Genomic DNA, 14,873 nt, shown 5'->3' on the forward strand with positions numbered 1-14,873 from the left:
AGCAAGGTGCTCCTGTGATTAACATATGGGAATCTAGATTCTGTTCAAATCTGCAACCAGCTTGCTATGGGACTCCCTCTAAGTGACTTGCTTTGCCAGACCTTGCTCCCCTGCCTGTGAGTGAGGGTACGGGTGAGAGGCCCCACTGGAGGGTTGTGGCTCAGCTGAATTTCTCATTAATACTGAAATTTAGTTGATGCAGACTTAAGCTGATCAATACTGCTGTCACCTCAAGGGAAAATAAGTTGATGACTGCCCAGCGGCGTAGGTATGTCTTTTTAAAATAACAGTGCCAACATCAAGTCAAGCTGGTGGATGTCCTAGACAGCAGGTCTGCTGAAAGGTGTCCCACCTTCAGCCATCACTGTCTTCTGATGCTTCAGAAGACCAGTTTTATGCTGTCCTCGCCTTGAGCAGGACACCAACAGCTCAGCCTCAGCTGCTCTTTCTGAGCTGAAGGGGACTAGCAGATGTCTTTGAACATGAAGTTTGAAAGTCCCTTGGCTTGCATAGCCGCATCTGCTCTGTGCTTGTGTTTGTACACCTCTTCTCATGATCCCACTCTTCTGTTTCCTTCCAGGATTTCCAGCATCCCATCAGGTGAACTCTTAGGAGAGGGGAAAAAAAAAAACAAACACACACAAAAAAAACCCAAAGCCATCCCAAAACCACAAAGCAACCCAAAAATAACAACAACAACAAAAAAAAAAAAACATGAGGAGAGATTTTTATTAAAACCAATAAACAAAGTTCATGGAAATTGACTTTTTTTTGATTATTGCTGTGTGTGAAGTACAGAGGGAGCAAGGTGCTGAAAAGCGGGGAGGAATTTGTGTTGCTTGTCCTTGAAGAAAAATGTGCTGGTGTTAATGATGGGAAAACAATGTGAAGAGTCCTTCTTGCCAGAGAATTGTAACCTCCATGCTTGGAGCAGCCTGTACACAGGAAGGGCTTTGACAAAAGCAGGCTATATCGTGGTCACTGGCTGACCTAAGAAGATCCCTTGAAGGGTCTGGGGCATATTAATGCCTGTGGAGAAGGTCAAATCCTGTGGTTTAAAATGGGTATTTACATCTGTCAGTGACTGAAACATGGCAAACAGCTGAACCTGTCTGTTGAGGTCATTATTAGGGGAGCTCTGATTCTGGAACAGAATCAGCCTCTTCTTTTTCTTCCCTTACTTGTTCAGATGTTAATAAAAACAAATAGAATTTTTAAAGTCATCCCAGCTTCACTCCCTCATGAAGGATTTGAACTTTGTCATTCCCAGCCAGGATTATATATTCAGCATATGAGCTGTCAGTGTGGGTCCTGGAAAAAGGATAGATTCCAGGAAGGATTTACAAGGAGGGAAGTACAAGCAGCCTTAGTGTTCAACTATAGCATTAGATAGTCTGCAGGAAAATTAGACTTCACAGATGCTGACATCCTCCATGGCCAATGCTATAACCCAAATTTTACAAGCCACAGGTTCTAACAGAGCTTTGTGTGCAGAGATTTTAAATTAAAATGCATGTGCATTGCCTTTCTTCCAGAGAGAAAACCTTAAATTGAGGCTTTCTTCTTGGCCATGGCAGTAACAGTTGGCTCAATTTCTTTCACTAAAGAGGCGCATTTGTATGCAGACTTGCAAGGGCTGTGAGGGCTGGAAGTGTTTGCTGTTGGACTGGGAGATCAGCCCCAGTTCACAGGCTCTTGCAGACCTGCCCTGGTTTTTCATGTCGGATCTCTTTCTAGTGATGTGCCTCGCTGAGGAGGATGGGGCAGGGCTGCCTGTGCCGCTCGCTGCCTGCACCGGACGGTGGTCGGTGATGAGTAAACGTGGTGGGGGCTGCTGCAGTGCCCCTGGGGAGAGGTGCTGGGCTGGTGATACGCTGCTGCTCAGGCTTGCAGTCGCTGCCTTTGCTGGGGCTGTGCGTGCAGGCTGCTCTGCTAACGGGTGCTAACTTCCGATGGGGAAGGAGGTCCTGTTTCCAGGGCTGGCCTGGTGAGTGGAGATGACAAAGCTGTTGTCACAAGGTCAAGGAGAAATAATTGAACTCGATGCTGGGGCTGCTCCTGAATGCTTATGCAAATGAGGTGCGAGAAGCAGTTTGGTCCCTGCGGGTGCCACGGAGAGAAATGGATGCTGGCACTATTGGAGGACCCCAGTTTGTGCTGCTTCTGTGAGTTGGCATCTGGAGCTGCAAAATCTGTGTTGTATTTAGAGGAGAAATTCTCATTGGAAATGACAGTCTGTTTAGGTCCACTGGAAATTCTGTGGACCCAGACCGCCCCCACTGCCTCTGGTCCTGAGTTGCAGTAGGAGTTGTGGTGGGTCCCAGTCCTGCTTCTGGAGGAGCATCACTTGCTTCCCCAGCCAGTGGTTCAGGAATAAAGTTTTGACCTTTACAGGAGGGACTTGATTTTATCACATGGCAAAACCTCTGATTTTAAAGAAAGGGGTTTGAAGCTTGTCATGTGAGAAGAGGAACAGAGGGCACAATTCATGACTACATCTGTTTCTATCCATTCCCCTTCTGCCCCTATCGCTTTCTGGCCGCAGGGATGTTGAGCACTATTCTGGGCAAAGCTCTGTTGATGCTGACAGAGAAATAGAGTTGTCTTAAAGACAAAACCCACCACCTTGCAGCAGGAGAGGAGGGTTAGCTTCATTTCAGCTCTTTTGTGATCATGCCCTGCGACGCAGAGCTAACTTGGCAGAGCTGTTTGCTTCCCTTGTGAGGGAACAAAGCACTAATACTTGTTCCCTTTTAGCATACGGCTTAAGCAAGAAGGGGAAATAAAATTCTGGCAGCGTGGGCTTTTTAGAATGATGTGGGAAGTTCATGGGTTTGTTTTTCCTGGTTATTTGTTTGCCTGTTGAAGTTGTTTAAAAGAAGTTGTCACTCCCTCCTTGGAAGCTGCTTACTTCTTGATTATTGAGTTGTGAAGCCTGTGTCCTTCCTCCTGTCTGTCTGGTACAGCTAAATAAGGGCAGCGTCACCCAGCTGTGAGCACAGTGAGCCCATTCCTCTGTCAGACTGCCTTTCATGTTAGCAAGATGTGCCTTTGGGCTAGGTGTCTGTCTTTGTGCCATCATGCCAATGGTGTCCCATCTACGCTGCTTCGTCCCTTTTTCCTGCTCAGGCTGTGGTGGTGTGCATGAAAACAGTCTGCAAGACGTTAAATTTTTTTTTTTTGTGCCCATGATCTGGAAATGCCACCATAGGCTGACATTTTAGTTTGTTTAGCTGCTCAAGAGGTTTAATTTAAAAAAAACAAAAAACAAAAAACAAACAAGCTGTCGGACTAAGCACACTAGATAATTCCAGGTTGTGGGTCCTTTCTGTCTAAATCAGTAGTTCCTATTTAAGATCAGATCTCTTCTAAGTAATAGCTATTAATTATTTCTTGGGTTTTTTCCTAGTACAAGTGAGGATAGTGCCTTGTAATGTGGAAATATGAGGACAGGCCCCAGTTTCAAACCTTCTATTATATTGAATAAAAACAAAGGGATGAAGGAAAAGATGAGGCAAGAGCTACAAAAATAGGCACTCACCCACGAGGAGGAGGGGATCCCCTGGAAGCTGGGATGATGCCTTGGTGAAAAGGTCTTAAATGCCTGTCCTCGGGCTTTGTGCCTGAGGCGATACCCCCACAGCTGCTAATGTGTGTGGGGGGGGTCATCTCCCACTGGTCCTGCTCCAGCTCCACTGCCCTTGAGCTCGCTGGTCGGGAGGCTGGGCTCAGCATCCTCCTCTTGAGTTGTATCCTCCTCCTCTGGACAGAGAACTGTGGCAGCTCCTATAAAAACTGGGTGGCTGCCTAAAGCTGGTGGCTGGAGCTCCCCACCGAGCAGATAATTGCAAACCTCTGTGGCCTCTCAGTCTGATGTGGTGACAATTCTTTTTGGGGTAAACTTAGTGAATTCTATGATTTTCCACAGATACCCTTTTTCCCTCTTCTTCTGAGGAAGGGTAGTGTGTTTGCAGAGGGATGGAGCGGGTACCACGGTTTGAACATCAAGTGTGCTATGCTCTGGTCATAAATTGCACCAGAGTGACGTGCTAGGTCGGGTCTGTGGTCCTTTTCCCTCAGTGCCCAGGCTTGGCTGTCCCTGAGGAATATTGGGGGAGAAGCTCAAGTGTCAGGGAAGCCCATGTTTTTCAGCATCTGAAAAGAATAATTGCTTGAAAACCCAGTACCTTGAGTAAAAATGGTGATCATAAAAATTCATTACCTACTTAATGCAGAAGCTTAGGGATTTCCCTGAGGCTGGCCAAATCAAAGTGTTTGTAGCTGAAGACTTCTTCCATTTGACATCAAAAAGCCAAAGTCCCTTGAAGTTCTGGGTTTTAAGTCATCAAGTTTTTGTCCTCCCTAGAATCACCTTTATTGTCTTAAACTGAAAAAAGTGTCCCCTTTAATTTGTTTTTTGACTTGATTTCACATCTCTGTCTTCCATTAGCTCAATGAGAAGAGATAGCAGCAGCATTGTTATCTCTTATTATCAGTTATTATCAAGGGGCCTGTACAGCATAATTCTTTGCATCAGGCATGGAAAGAAACCCTTCCAGCATCCAGTTTTGGGAAGCATCTTGTCTGTGGTCTGGGGCTCCCTTAGAAGCATTGTCCAGAGATCTGGGCTGACATGTGAAACTTTTACATGTATGAACACATGTGAACTGGCTGTATTCTTGAGGTCTCATACAGAAGCTTAAGATCTCAAAGTGATACCAATTTCAGGTCACTTCAAAAGCTTTTAAACACTATTAATATACTTTTAAACACTATTATATAATTGATGGCTGAGCAAGAAAGTCCTCTCAACAAAACCGTCTTTGGCCATATTTGGTCTCATGTGACTTCAGATGTGGAGGATGACCCAAACCTCTCATGTCTGAGCTGTGAGGAGTTACGAGTGGCAAAGAGTCATCAGCCTCAACCTGGAGGAGTTTGGCGGGGCTGGGGGTGGAAAATGGGGCAGGGGCAGGGGAGGCTGCATGCACTTAGGCTGTGCAAACCACACTGCTTGAGAGTTACCATAGCCCCTTACTTGCTGTCAGGCAGTTCCTACTGCCTTCTCTGCCCGGCGATGGCTTTGTGCACCCGAGGGGTCCTGCTCCAGACCTCCTGCATGGAGGGGCCACCAGCTGGGTCCGGTAGAGGTGAGTTGAGTCCTGGCCATCTCTTTTCCTGCAGGATTTGTCCCGCTGGAGATGGGCTGGGAAGATTTCCTGAAATACAGCACTTTGCGCTCTCTGATGCCGCTGAGTGAGGTGGATGCTGACATGGGTGAATGTGGCATGTGAAGACGTGCATGCAAGAAATTGATACTGTAATACGGCATGTGAGCTGGGTAAAAGTTTCATATGTGGGGAGTGAACAGTCCCAACAAATGCAGGTTTTCTTGTTCACTGCCTCAGGAAGTGAGGAAAACAGGATTATGGCTGTTCTGCTGCCTGTAGCACAATGTCCTGAGAGGACATTCACACTCTGTTCCCATTGCTTCGTGTTTTCTGGAAAGCCTGTGCAACTCTAAAACTGTGAAAGGAGATGGGATTATAACTTGCAGCTAGAGGAGTAGGCTATTTTTTCCCTGCAGATAGTGTGGGACACTAATGAATTGCTTTTCTTCCATGACTCACCTCTTACTTCCTTGTGGGTGAAATGTCAGCAAATCCAGTTGAACCATTTCATCTTTTTTCAAGGTAAAAAAAGCCCACTAAACAAACCCCAGAATTTGTTCTTGAACTGAAACTGGAGATAACAGCAAGTTAGCCTCATTCCTCTGATAAACATAGCTAAACTTGCAATTCTCAAGGTACTTTTGTAGGTCAATGGAAACCGTCAGTCTGTTTCAGTTTTTCAGCACAGAAAAACTGTGCTGTCCACTCCCACTGTGTGTCAGCCAGTCAAAAAGCAACTCAGGAGGCTGCAGGGTCTTTAGTTCACAGTTTTCTGGTTTTTTTTTTTTTTTGGTCTATGCTCTGACTTTATGATCATGCATGTAACAGTTGTAGTTGTAAGACAGTGATATCTTCCTTTATGAGTTGGCATGAGTTAGCATTAGCTTTATTGTTGTCCCAGTAAAGCTTGATTATGTTGACTCGCTGGATTTGGTGAGTGTCTGGGTGCTGATTGCTTCAGCAGAAACATCTGCTTTGCCAGGAATAAATGTGCTTGCAGGAGCAACTCTCAGCTAACAAGCATGTTGGCATACTTGGGTATTTTATCTATGGCCAATTAGTGTGATCTACCTCTTGACAGAGCAGCCCACATGGAGTATTTCAGCCCCTGATACCCCCTCCCTTGCTGCCCTGCACCTGCACCCTCGACAGTCTTTAAATGGCTTTGCTATAATTATCTGGCACACCTAACTTCATGTAATTTTTGTGTATAGCATTAATAAGCCAAACGCATGCATAGCATCACCTGTTCAGTAGCACTACTCTGAACGTATCAAAATACATAGCTACCAAAATCCATGTTAGGGGAGCAAGGGAGATGGGTGTTTTCTTTCAGAAGGAGGTGTTCCCTCTTGCCTTAGCTTTACAGTGGCTCACCTGAAAGCAAATGAGCATTTGAGGGTTATCTTTAACTGGGAGTCCCGCTGTCATACTTTTTGTTTAAATTCCTTAATGAGTATTTTGTACCCAGGTTAAAGTCATGAAGCCTGCTGACAGCTGGAGGGAGGCTGCTGGGACTGGATGTGTTTGAGTGGAAGGCTTGTTTGGGATTCCCATGTTGGGAAGTGCTTGCCCAGCACTGGGGAGCTGTTTCCTTCAGACTGGTGGGAACTGGTCTGTATAATCTGAAAATGTTAGGGAGGAGGTGGGTGGGTATCTTGGGGTTTCCTAGTACTGATATTTCAGATACCTTTGACCCAGAGGGGGCTGTGAACAGAAGAGAAATTGCCAGTGAGATCCGTATTATGGGAGCATTATATAGAAATGAGGTTTTTTTTTTTTTTTTGGGCGCCTACTTTGGAGAAACTTTTAAGTGTGCTTCCTCTCTTGGGTCCCTGGCCTGAAACACCATTAGCAGGAGAAGTCCTCAAGGATCTTGGTCTGCCTGATGTGCTTGGGAGTTGTGTGAAGGGATGATGGTAAAAGGACTGTTAGTGTTTCCTCTGCCTTGGAATCAGCTTTGCTCTGTGTGAATATGGAGCTGCTGTCTTTGTGCAGAGGGACAGCATAAACCCAGGCTTTCTGGTTGCTGTTACTCTGCAGTTGCTTGAAGAATTCTATTCCTGGTAACAAATACTCATTTTTTTTTCCATATGGTGGTTTGGAGATCATTTTATTATGGAGTAGGTCGCAGATATGATCTGATCACATCACTGTGATAAGCTGCATTTTGGGTAGGATACGTAAGTGACTTGAAGATAAGTGCTCATTACAGGACGAAGCACTGGGTTTTATGTATGAATTAATGTGGTTTCTGATCCTGCCGTGGTGGCTTGCTTTTTATTTTGGGGTGTGCAGGGGCAGCTTCATCCTTTTATGGCAGAAGAGGCAGTGTTTGCTCCACATGCAGAGTCCAGGACACAGGAAAATAGTTTTCTAGCCTGACCGTTAACTGATCCTGCAGCAAGCAAGCTGCCTCTGATCATTCTGACTAGAATCTTGTTTGTTTGGGGAGACCTTTCCAAGGCTTCTCTCAGGTTTGCTCATGGTAATGCAAGGCAGGTTTTCATTTTCGCAGTGGCAGCTTTGCAGGAAGGAGCACTGGCTGTGCCGGGCCTGGCAGCTGTGATCCTGATGCTGCTAAAAAGATCCTGGGGATTTGTGTCTGGTTTACAATTTTGTGCAATTTACATCTGTCCAGGAATAAAAATAGGTGATGACTTTCTTGTGTTTGCCCTGTGAGAATGGAAGCTCTTTTCCCTCATTAGTGGCTTTAATAAAGTACATACGGCTGTTCATCCAGCAGATACCAGAAAGCAGCACTTCTCTGCGTGGCAGACTCGAGTCGTTCATGCCCGAGCCCACAGGTTCTGTGCTCTCTCGGATGGTGACCTGTCCACCCTCCCTGCCTCTTCTCCTTCGCCCCTGGCTGGCGTTCCTGGGTTGTACGCCTGTGTCTGCAGCCAGGTCTGCTTTCCCATGTTCATGGCAGCTGAGGTGGCAGCTCGATATTCTTTTTCAGTCTCCCCTTTCCTGTTAAGTCAGTAAGAGATGCTTTACAGTTCGTCCATTGTTTTGGGTTTGGGTAACATGGTAATTATGCCCAAAGAGCATCATAACTGCAGTTTGCCACCTTCTGTCCCTTTCTAGGAGGATGGTTATGGGAGAGGGAGGATTTTGGAGGACACAATGATAAATCATAAATTCTCTTGCAAGATGAATAATGAGTTATTACCTCTTTCTCAAACATGTAACTGCATGCTGTTAAATCTGTGCCAATCTGTGGCATGTAGGAAGAAAGTCCCTTTCCGTTAACACGTGCATACGTGTTCTTCTCTTGCATCTGTCTGTGTCCATCAGTTGAATTGCCAACTTACCTGCAATTTTTCCTGCTTGTTTTAATTTTCAGTGTAGGTGGTAGCTGTAATACATATGTGTATGTGTATAATTTATATATACATACATGTAAGTGGAAACAAAGGTTTCCCCTGCATAGATGCAGTGTTGATCATGTCTGATACTGACTTGGTTTGACAACTGTGTGCCGAAAAGATGCTAAATAGCATCTTTTAGGCATCTGAAATGCCCCTCTCCTAAAGAGATGGGCAGCTCTGTTGTCTGGGGGCTGTTCACCTGGGACAGGCTGAGCCAGAGAAGTGTCCCCTGAAGCATTGAGAGCAGTAAGAATTCAGGCAGCAGAGAATGGCAAGATATGTAAGTATGTGTTAACAGCTTTATTTTAAAAATGTTTGTCTTTGCTTTTATCCTCTTAGAGTGTTTTGGCTTAAAAGTCATGTTCTGGTTACTGGAGGGCGCAGAATTATGAGGGAAAGGAATCGGTGGCCGATTCTGATCAGCATGGCCAGTAAACAAGGTCTGAGTATGGCTGGAGAGACCCAGGACGAAGCATTTCCACCTTGGGAAGTACAAATGTGCAGTGGTGGGTTGCGTGCGTTTCGTTGTTCGTCAGCGTGTCTCTGCCCCCCTCTTTCTGACTCTGAAGCTGCCTGTTCCTGGGAGAGAAATCGGTTGCAGTTTGGTTGCTGTGCATCCCTCTGCTGCCTTCAGGGTTTTGTTTATTCCAAATGCCACTCATGCCTGTACTGTCCCTAGTTAGTACATCTCTTTTGCCAGGAACTCTGGCTTTTGGTTTAGCATGATTTGCACAACTTAAGCCCTTTCCCTGGCTATCCTTTCTCTTAATTTCTCGTTTGTGCAGGCTGTCCGCTCAAGTGGCTGCTGTCAGCACACAGTGGAAAAACACCAATCTGTTAGAAACCCACTATAGCATATCAGCAGGAATTCCAGATCTGTTCCTGGGCTGCCTCTTTGTCAGAAGAGCTCAGCCATGTCTTTGTTCACTCACTAGCGAGTCAGAGATGCTGCAGGTTGGTTTGGAGCTTTTCTCATCGTATTCGCTCAGTAACCAGGACAGTTGCCCATTGTTTCACTTGCGTTTTTATCATGCATTTTTAAGTGCTGTAAGGCACAATATCCTCATGCTGACAAGAATAAGTTAATGCAACATCCTGGGGACTAAACATTTCTGTTTGGGGCTGTAAAAAGGGGAAGAGAAAGGAGCTGAATTTCCCACAGCAATGCTTAAAACCAAAACTCAGCCCATTTGGTTGAGCTGTGTGGTTCAGAAGGGGGAACTCATATCTGGTATATCACTCTGCTGTGGACAAAGGCTAGTTGATTTTTGTAAATTGCTGCTGTGATCATTTAAATCTGGAAGGAATACAGGGTGCAGATAGTCTGGTGGTGACTGGGGATGAATGGCATGTGACCTAAGAGGTGGCGTTTCGTCTCCGATTTGAGTAACAAAGAACCAGCCTGTGCCTGTGTATACCAGCGGGATAAATGTTGTAATTTCAGCATTGGTCCATGTCAGTGCAGCTGCGTGAAAACTGAGCTGCCACTGGAAACAAAACTTTGTCTGTCTTTTGTTGTGAGGGCTGAAGCAATGACATGGGGGTGAAAATCAGCAGCTCTGCCTGATCACTCCTATGGCTGCAAAAGCAGCCACAGAAATGAGGGCACTGATTCCTGCACATGCAGAAGACTAAACGCCCTTGATCACTAAAAACTGGGGAGGCAGGAGGAAAAAAATGTAATGTTTTCTTGGATCAGCCCCCTGCGGAGGCAAAGAAAAGCCTGCCATACGTTAATGGGCCACTTTCATAAATGTGGGAGTCTCGCACACGCAGGGTAGCTCAGCCTGTCTGTGCTGATGCAGCTGTCAGCCTGTTTGTCTAGAAAATGCTTTTCTGAAAGGTATGATTATTCTAGACTGTTGAGCAAGTTCTTCTGTGTGAGTGCATTTAAACAACACCGGCAGTACATGTGGAAGGACTCGAAACGAAGAGGGAAGGGGGTGACATTTTCCATAGCCCCAGGAGGGCAGGAGAGGAGGTCGTGCTGTTTGCACAGGAAGGACACCAACAGTGTTTTCTGAAACGCTCGGGTCTCTCACCAGCCTGTACGTGGGGAAGCAGAGCCGTGCGAAGTGTCCTGTGCACGTGTGCTCTATTTGGGGTGACTGCTTTTGGGGCAGTGAAGATCAGAGCAGTGTTAGCCACGGGGGCGAATGCATTGCTGCCTCTGAATGGCCGTGCCTCGTGCTGGCCACACTTAGGTACCCGTGAGAGATCCTGAAAGGAAAGATGCTCCTTAAAAGCCTGGCTTTGGCCCTGGGAGATGCATCCTTCCCCATCTGCCTCGGGAGGGGGGTGCAGAGCACCCCAGGGCAGTGCTGAGGTCTGGCTCTGCCCCTCATCCCCCTTCCAGCAGACAGGGACAGGAGGAAATTGGCAGCAGGCTCTGGGGAAACCCTTTGTTTGCTCGTGTTATTAGCAGGGAGGGAGGAAGTAATGATTTATTGATGCTTCTGTGATTCTCCTACACTGGGCTATGAAGGAAGAAACTCTGTTTCCTGGCTGATGTTCCTGGCCCTAATTGAGCTGTAACTTGTTCCTGCAGGGCAGCTCGCCGGCAGGGTGCCGACGGTGCTCCCAGTTCTCTGATACAGCTCCCTGTCAGCCAGTCTAGCCCGTGATCGTCAAGGGTCACTGCTCTGCTCTTCTCCCACCTCTTGGTGTAGCCAGGCTGGTTGTGGCAGGCTGTTTATAGAGCCCAGCATTTCTCCGCTGCAGCGTTTTATTTGATTAAACCAGAAATAGCCGACAGAGCGGGTGGTGGCCACTCCTTTCTGGGGTGAGATGCAATGTGAATGTGGATTGATACCTCACCAAAATCTGTCTCTTCATGGTACGTTGGGCAGAAGGTGGTGTCTCCTTGATGCCTCTTGGCTGCAGCCTACTAGCTGTGCCACCTGACCGAGACCCCCACGCTCACCCCATATAGGCTGGCACGTGCAGCTGGTACTTTCCACCACCATCGTTGCCCTGTCCCTGCTGCCTTCTCCACATATTGGGAGACACTGGCATGGCCACGCCACTGCTGAGCTGGTAACTGGTGAAGGATGTAGTTAACAGCGAGCGTGCTGCAGCGGTTGCTCCGGGCTCTGCCAGCCCCCACCCGTGCAGTTACCAGCACAGCTTCAGTAAATCCAGCTGAATTCCTGGGCTTTACGTGGTACGTCTCCTCCGACAGCATGCTGTACAGCGATTGCCCTTTGCATGCGCTCCCCTGCTTCTGTGTGAGCCTTAGCTTAGCCCCCGACGAGCAGGGTTTCATCTCAGTGTCCTGGAGCGTGGGAGGGGGCAGGGGCAGGATCGTAGCGCAGGGCCCTGCGGGGGTGAGAACGGGCTTCTGAGCACCAACCTCTCCTGCCTGAGCTCAAAGGCTCTGCTCCGTTACCTTGCAGCCGGTTTGTGACCTTTCTTTTTTGCAGGCTGAGGAGCTGTGCGTGGCCAGGATTGCCTGTGAGCGTGCGAGAAGGTGCGGGCGTGCGCTGCCTGGCTGCACCGCTCGGGATCTCTGCTTGCATCCCAGCTGCAGCATCCTCTGGAGCAGGTCTGGATGCAGGCAGGAATCCCCTGCCAGCGCTGTGGAGTGACTGGTCTCCCTAAACTCTATGGGGAGAACGGCGAGGGATGTGCATTATCCTGAACTGCTGTGAGCAGGTGATCCCTTGAATCCTAGGGAGAAAGGAGACTGTAGGTGAGACATTGGCAAAACTGACTTTTGCCCCCGCGCAACCCATGCTCCTTTTAGCTGCAACATGCTTTTTTGTCCATCCTCTTCAAACAAAGCAATACCATTTTGGTTAACCTGAGGAGCATGCGGATTCCTTCTAACCACATGATTTTTTCAGGGTACTGATTTCTGTTTATTTAGTTTATGGCTATAGTGCAGCGGATCCCCCATGCTGGGTGTCCCACGAAACCTGAATGCACGGCAGCCCCTTGTGCTGAAGATCCTAACCCCTGACCAGCTCAGCTGAGCAAGAAAGTAGATGATTTACAAGCAGCATCAACAATATCATAAAGTGCAACTGGCAAGTTAATGCTGCTTTTTTATTCCAGCCCTTTTGACAGAGCCCTGTTAATAGAGCATTGGGGAGCAGAAACAAAGGAAAAAGCACAGCAGCTAAAAGCAGGTTGTCACAGTGCTGCTGCATTAGTGCAAAAATGCTGTTTTATCAGAAAATAAGTGCCCTTTCCATAACAAATGGCATCACACAACAAGTAGCAGCTCCAGCCTGTGGATTCCTGTGGGCTGTGGACTATGTTGATGTGCCCTCTAGAAGAAGGCAGAGAGGCTGAGCCGTTCAGTGGATTCAGCACTCTCTACTGTGATCTTCCCTGGAAGATTGGACTGAAAAAGGGTTGAAACCCGTGTAGGTGAAAGCTGGCAGGCTGGGGAGGGTGAGAGGAGGCATCACGAAGGGGCGCGTCTCGTGGAGGGGATGTTTTTGGAGGGGGTGGTGGTGAATGTGGAGGGTCTACAAGCAGGGGACCAGGGAGGGTGTTTGGAGGCTGTAGCAGGAGCTGTGCTGAATTTTATGGTGGGAGCTCAGGTGGGAGCAGCCTGAGGGCGGGTGGGCTGTGCAGAGGGCGGGGGTCGCTGGCATTCCCGTGGGGACAGTGGCGCTGGAGACTTGTGCGCTGCTCCTGGTTTCCAGAGAAAGCATGCAGCTTGCCATAATTTTCTCAGAAAACAATATGCATTCTCTGAAATAACTTGCCTTTCTTTCCAATGATCCGTTAAATATATTCAAATGCACTTTGCCTCCATTTCCTTACTTAGATCTGTAAGTAGAGGTGGTGAAAAGCTCCCTAGGCAAATATGGGTCTGCTTGAAGGCTTCATCCCAAAACTGGGCTCCGAGTGTTGATTTTGTCCTTAATCTGATACTTTAACAAATTTGGTAGATCTATTAACATAACTGGTTTTATTTTTAAAGTTTCCCCAGTTGCTTTCTCTCCTATCACTCTTTCTTGGGAGAACAAACCAACAAAAAAAATGCTCCTAAATTTTTCTTTTTCAAAGCTGAATATTGCAGAGGGGGCCTCTCATCCCCACCTTGTTTGGAGGTTGTTTTTTGCTCACGGTGTGGTAGCTGTTAATTCACATTTGGTTTAGTAATTAATCAGGACATAAATAATACATAGCATGTTATCAGAAAACTGCATGCCAGTGCTATGGAGGCAGGCACTTTCAGCCCCGGCGGGGAGGGCTTGCCTTCTGCTGCTCTGCAGCCCCCTAAGGCCAATTAAGGTGCATCCTTGATGAGATTCCAGCCGCTCCTTGCCTGGATAAATGGTTGCTCTGATGCAGGGACAGGGAGGGGGGCCAAAGCAAGCAAAGATGAAGGGGGTTTTAGTGTTCAAACATCTGCAATGAGCACTGGAGGCCAAGCACCCCCTCCTCTCCTGCTCCCCCGGCGCGCGTGGGCTGAGGCTGTGGTGGTGGGGCCAGCTGGATGGTGCAGGCACCAGCAGCCCCTTATGGGGGACCTGTGGGTCCACTGGATCCGGGGAAAAGACTCAGTAGCATGTCCTTTGTCTTCAGCCTTCGTCCTGTAAAGGTTTTGTAATCTGAAGGCATGTCAATTGTTGATAAACAAAGCCTTGAAGAATGCCTCAAGTGTGGAAACTTGCTTTACCTTCCCATGCCCCTTCACTCTGCCAGCCTCCTGTGTAAGCCCAGGGAATGACTTCTTTGGTATTTCTTGTTTCAAGGCTTCTTTGGTATTTCTTGTTTCAAGGCTGGTGTTTATTTCAGCTGCAGTAACGAATGCTAAACTGGCTGGCAGGAGGAATAAATGTTGCTATGACAGTTTGGGTGGAGATTTGGAAAAGGCACTTCAAGTTGCAAAACATGTATAAAAACCATCAAGAAAAAAAAGCAAGGAAAAATGTAAATCCAAAGCCAATGGACTCTGAAGGCCACCAGGTTTCTACTCAGTCTTTAACATTCACAGCTGTGTATTTGTTCTGTAGCAGGGCAGCAAGAGCAGAAATAATTGAGCTTGGGATTATCTGGGTTTTGCAGTGGGATCTCGAAAGCTCTCTGCAGGACATGAATATTCAGGGCTGTTGCATGGTCTGGAAGGTCTGTCCCTGGTCTTCCTGTAGGGATCAGGGGACTTTGGTGCTTGTAACAGTGACTTCCTTTTCCAACCATAAACCTTGAGTGGGCAGACTCAGTTTGAAGCACAGCTTCAAGTATGTTTCCTCTGGAGGAAGGAGGGCAAGGTGAGATGGTGCTGAGATAGGGTTCTGGCTCTGGGCGCTGTTTGGCCATTTTGATTGTGCAGTCCCTGCCCTGGAGGTTTCCTGTACTGTGGTCTCTC

General features: G+C 47.5%; 1 protein-coding gene across 3 annotated transcripts in view; it reads left to right on the top strand.

Moving 5' to 3' along the window:
• Positions 1–14,873, top strand: part of NCKIPSD (NCK interacting protein with SH3 domain) — a 53,395-nt gene that overhangs the window by 6,635 nt on the left and 31,887 nt on the right. The window contains exon 1 of one of the 3 annotated variants that reach the window (XM_042799581.1): positions 14,603–14,775. The exons of the other annotated variants lie outside the window; for them this stretch is intronic. The gene's annotated coding sequence lies outside the window, so the exon portion shown is untranslated. Of the gene's footprint in view, positions 1–14,602; positions 14,776–14,873 lie in introns of those variants that run through there. 3 annotated transcript variants of the gene reach the window in all.

This window comes from Tyto alba, unplaced genomic scaffold, assembly GCF_018691265.1.
Source record: "Tyto alba isolate M040663 unplaced genomic scaffold, T.alba_DEE_v4.0 Super-Scaffold_3, whole genome shotgun sequence".
Lineage (NCBI taxonomy): Eukaryota > Metazoa > Chordata > Aves > Strigiformes > Tytonidae > Tyto > Tyto alba.